The sequence below is a fragment of the Aplysia californica genome, unplaced genomic scaffold, assembly GCF_000002075.1.
Source record: "Aplysia californica isolate F4 #8 unplaced genomic scaffold, AplCal3.0 scaffold00103, whole genome shotgun sequence".
In the NCBI taxonomy this organism is placed as follows: domain Eukaryota; kingdom Metazoa; phylum Mollusca; class Gastropoda; order Aplysiida; family Aplysiidae; genus Aplysia; species Aplysia californica.
Genome location: NW_004797373.1, coordinates 578275 through 583610, shown reverse-complemented (window position 1 = coordinate 583610; position 5336 = coordinate 578275).

Genomic DNA, 5336 nt, shown 5'->3' with positions numbered 1-5336 from the left:
CCCCACCCACCCCCACCCCTACTCCCTCCTCCCTCCTCCCCACTAATCCCACTTTCCAACCTAACCCAACGACCACTTTTGTCTTCGGGTGGGTTTTTTTTTGTTTACTTATTTGTTTGTTTGTGATTGAATTGTTTGTTTGTTGTTTGATTGTTTATTTGCTAGTTTACTTGTTTCTGTTTGTTTGTTTATCTTTTAATTCACATGGCTAGCTCAAATAGACGCAAAATATAAAGGGAATTGTCTGACAATGATTTTACGTATCCCAAAATGCAATCTAATAGATTAAAGGGCAAATGAAGAGAGAGATAAAGGTTAATCAACAGTAGTATTTTAAAAATGAAAACTAAATATTATTAAGATATCATTATACTCACCTGTTCTTTGATGACAATATCTGTTAAGGATAAATGAGACCCCTTGCTGTATCGCCAGCTGCTGATGGAATCGTTACTCAGTCTTCGCTGGTAGTCGGAGGCATTACTGAATCGACGTTGACCATTATCCGAATCGTAGCTCAATCGCCGCTGGTAATCGGAAACATTGCTGAATCGTCGCTGGTAGATTAAGTCAATGCTGCCTCTTCGTTGGAAATTAGAGTCAGTGCTCAACCGTCTTCTATAATTCGAATCGACACTCAGTTGGCTTTGATAACTCGATGCGTTGCTGAGTCTTCGAAAACCAGTCGAATCGTTGCTGAATCGACGCTCGCTGATAGAATTGGATGGTTCATGATAACCGGAGTCGGTGCTCTGCCGGCGTAGATTGCTATAGCGTCTGTCTTTGCTGAAACGATAAACATAAAAGATCATCTTTATATTTCACCTTAAAACAGATATCTGAATGTGCTCAATTGGTTATTTTTCCTGTAACATCAGTGGGATTGAAGGACATCCCAAATAAGGGGGAAAACAACAACTCTAGGAAACGTATCTTAAGAAAAAAATCTTTTTAATGACAGTGTTGTTACGCTTCCATTGACTTAATTTAGATCGTTCAGGACGCGGGCTTCGACCTTGCCTGCCAGGGCCAACTCTGACTGAGAGGGATACAACACACCAGCAGAGTGACTGAGATACTCAATAAAAATTCTCCCTCTCTCGGGAATTTAATTTGAGCCTCCTAAATTACCTAATTTGTGTCAATAGGGGAATGAATCATTTACAATAACAGTTTTGTAATTGCTCTCACCTTGAAGAGAACAGGTTGGCATTAACTTCATGAACGTCCAGGTGATTAGTGGAGTTTGGCTTGACCACTTCGTTAAGGTTCCAGACAGTTGTATGTTCGCGGGACGTTGGGTTGACCTTTTCCGGTGACTGTCTCCCAACAGCTGCTATCTTCTTGGCCTGAGAGAGAATAGCACATTATTCAGAATAAAGTAGGGAAGATGCTTCGTCTCCAGGACAGTACTCGTTTTTAGGCATACCTGAACAAGTGTACGGTTTTTCTTTTCGCATTCCGAGACAGTATACGATTTGTGGGTGTTACCAAGACAGAGTAAGTTGGGTTTGTTTATTTTGGCATACCAAGACAGTACACATTTTTGGCACACCATGATAGTAAACGCTTTTTTGGCGTATCAAGACAGTATACCGTTTTTGGGCACACCTTGATAGTAAACGCCTTTTGACATACCAAGACAGTGTTAGTTGAAGCAAAATGAAATATTTCGTTACCGTGGAGCTCGTAGGTTGCGTTCTTTGGCTTTTTGAAGACGTTACGAGTTAAAAAGAAAATTTAGCTCCCATGTAGGTTCTGTGGTATACCAGGACAGTATAACATTGTCATGCCGGGACAGTTTTTATAGCATCTTAGCAGAGAAATGAGTGGTGAAAGATAATTGCAGTTATTGTTTCAGATCGGGCACTTAAAGAATAGGAAGAAGACAAAATGAAAAAGAAGACTGTGTGCCTTATACACTTGAAAAAGTTTTAGTAACAATAACAACGTTGAGGGACCCTCATCCCCTTTAAAATAAGTCAAGACAAGCGAACTTTGTTTCCACTACAAGTGATCTGCTTAGTTATGAGTAAATGGGACTTTGTTGTTGGTGGTGGTGTTTTTATTTTAATATTTTAAAAAATAGGTTCGGTTTAGTTTGTTCACACAATGAACAGAAACGGTCCTTTCTCTTTTCTCATTTTCCATATCTCTCTCATTCTCTCCCCCCCCCTCTCTCTCTCTCTCTCTCTCTCTCTCTCTCTCTCTCTCTCTCTCTCTCTCTCTCTCTCTCTCTCTCTCTCTCTCTCTCTGTGTCTGTCTTTCTCTTTATATTAATTGTAGTTCTTTGTATAATATAGTAACCTCATTGCATTTGCAACACATTAATTTATGACGTATGCCTGTTCTTGTTTTATTGGGGAAAATTGTTTACTGTAGGTTAGAAAATTAAATTACATTAATTTCGTTGACAGTGGGTGGCTACGGTCGCTTACCATCACCAACACTTGACAGGTGAAGCGTACAGAAATGTTCGACCAGCAGCATGCCAAAGGCAATAACATTTTGTGGCACATTTTGAACCATCATACAAAAATCAGAAATACAAACTTACTTTTGTCATAGTATTTACATTGTGGCATCAATTTTTAAAAGTTCAGATAATGAAAACAAAATGAAAAATCGGCACCAGTAACGAAGCTATGCTTCTTTGATAAAATGCCCCAAAGAGTTAAAATTTGTCATTTAAATCAAATCATCTCTTTAAGATCTTCGTACTTACTGTGATAGGGGAACCCCCGTTCTGGTGTTTACCGAGGGGTGGGAGTGGCGTCGGGCCTTCTGGGACCGTCACCTTTTTACCTCTCTTCGTGTCTCTCATCTCGGTCTTTTGTCGTGGTCACTCTGATCCTGAATCGAAGAATCGAAATGTTCATTATTACTATCGCATTATGTAGGCCTGTTTCTAGGAAGACTGTCATTACAATATTCCTGATTTCAACCCATTATATCTTTTGTTACCTTAGTTTCAACACCTTGCAGGTATCACAGGAAGAGGAGCAAACGGATGGACCTCTTTCTCCAAGATTATTGTAAGGTTGTTTGGTTTTTTTTCCGCGCATCGATGCAACTATAAAAAAGAAACAATGTACCAAATACAAACCTTTTCTTTCCATTTATTAACTTTGTGTTGATTATAGCCTTACGTCAGGTGAAAAACATTAAAGTAATCAGGTGATTTCAATTTCAAAGGATTGGGCAAGGGGGAAAAAAAGATATTTTAGGCCACCGGTTGCTCTGACTCAAGCTGTCAGGGCAAACCCAGGTAAAGTGGGATAAAACACCCTAGTTGAAAGCCCGTGATACCCGATAAAATCACTTCTCCACACAGAGATCAAACTCAATTCTTTTTTTGTGAAACTTCTAACAACTTGACAATCATTCATACTACGCTGATGCCCTCCGGCATACCCCAACAGCTAGAGAACAAACAAGCAGTAAACCTAGCTTTTCAAAACCGAAATAAACCCAAAACCTTTCAAAATTTAAGTTCACATAAGAACACACTTCATGGACTCAAACCAGAGTCGTCGAGATCATATTATGTGAGGAAGCGTGTTGGAATCAGGCTCTCGTCAAAATAATCAAAGTGAAGAAACTTGCATTTTTCCGCAGGTTTGTGAATTTTTATCAAATTTTTGTTTATTGCCTCAACACCTTTCCTGCAATTTAAAGAACTCATTTATGTGTGGATTTTTCTGAAAAACGTTGATTAAAGGCACAAAACATGAAAATGTTCAGTTACCGCGGACTCTTAAGCTAAGGAAATAACAAATCTTTGGCGGCCATTTTCTCAGTAATTTTACTTCTAAAAACAGGTGACCCCCACCTCCTTCTTTCGCAAATATCTCGACTTGTATTCAAGATAAATGGATATTGTTTTCATCCAAATAAAGACAAGTGAAAAAGCATTAAGATGACACCAATAAATCTGTATGCCCAAAAATTGACGAGAGCCTGATTCCACCATGCTGCCTCACATATCATAAACTATGGAAATTGGCATTCTTTGCAGAAACATCTTCAGAAATTATAAATAATTCGCGAATGCCAAATAGACATCATTGTAATACATTTCCGTCTACCTTCTAATGAAGGGGGTACAAAATAACCAGAGTGCCTGTGTGTTGAATAGCATTTTGAAGACTTTGGCTTGGAGACCTGCCAAACGAATTAAATGCTAACGACTTTCAGAAGTTCCACTCGGGAATTCTGTACAAAAAATGTCGTCTTTATGGCCTTTCTATTTTACGCAGCTTGAACTGTTGAGACACTTGATTTGTTTCGAAAATATTTCTTTTTCAACTACTCGTAGTTGCAAAGTTAAATATTAATCATTATGAAATTGTTGGGAGTAGGACATGACAATGATAATACACTGAAGTGTTTTAAATAATTTATATAAGGTATATCGACAATACGCGTTTTCTATGTGCTAGGGTGAGAGGAGCAAATGCACATCAAGTGGTTGTCGAGAAGACAAACTTGTAAACAACAATGTCTTCACCAGACAATCATCAAAAACAAGTTCCAAATGTGTTAAGATTGTGATCATGAGAATATTAGCAAGAGCATGGAGCGCAAAAATAATAACCCCTTTCTTAACCCTCACTGAACAAACCTTGAAATTAATTTAATTTTTAAACTATTGCTATTAATTGTACTCAATAGATTTCATAGGTATTTCTTTTCTAAAGAATACTTTGCTTGAGAGGAAAGACTATATAATAAGAGAATATTTGAGAACAATTAGAGTTACGGCTGAAGTTGAAGTTGAAGATTAAAATCTTTCTAAAAAGTCTATCAAGCCTCAAAGTTCATTTCCATCCACTGTTCTGTAAGATTTCAAGTGACTGCTTTCTGAAGGAGTCAGTTGTACACTATTGTGTCTTCTTTGGGTCAAGCAGTCATAACAAAGCCCGTAGGAGACGATGGGTCCTTTTAAATACTGTCTGATTGAACAAAATATATCCCCTGCTTTCACACAGGGAGAAGTTAAAATATGGTAGACATGGTCTAATACGCTGCAGAAATTATGTGATATAAACTCTTTGTGATTGACTGATCCCTCGCTTACCATTCTCTTCAAGAAGGATTGGCACACAGAAGGGATTCTCAAAAATCGTTCTTTGATCGTGGAAGGAACAGACACCCCCCCCCTCAAATCACCCTTCCCTTCTCTATTTGCTGGGTGTCTCCATCTCTACCCCCCACTCTCTCTCTCTTCTGTCTCTATCGCTCTAGCTATTTTGCCTTCCTTTCTCTCTCTCTCTTTCTCAGTCTCTCTCTATCTCTCTCGCCCATTATTTCTCTCTCCATCTCTCTCTCTCTCT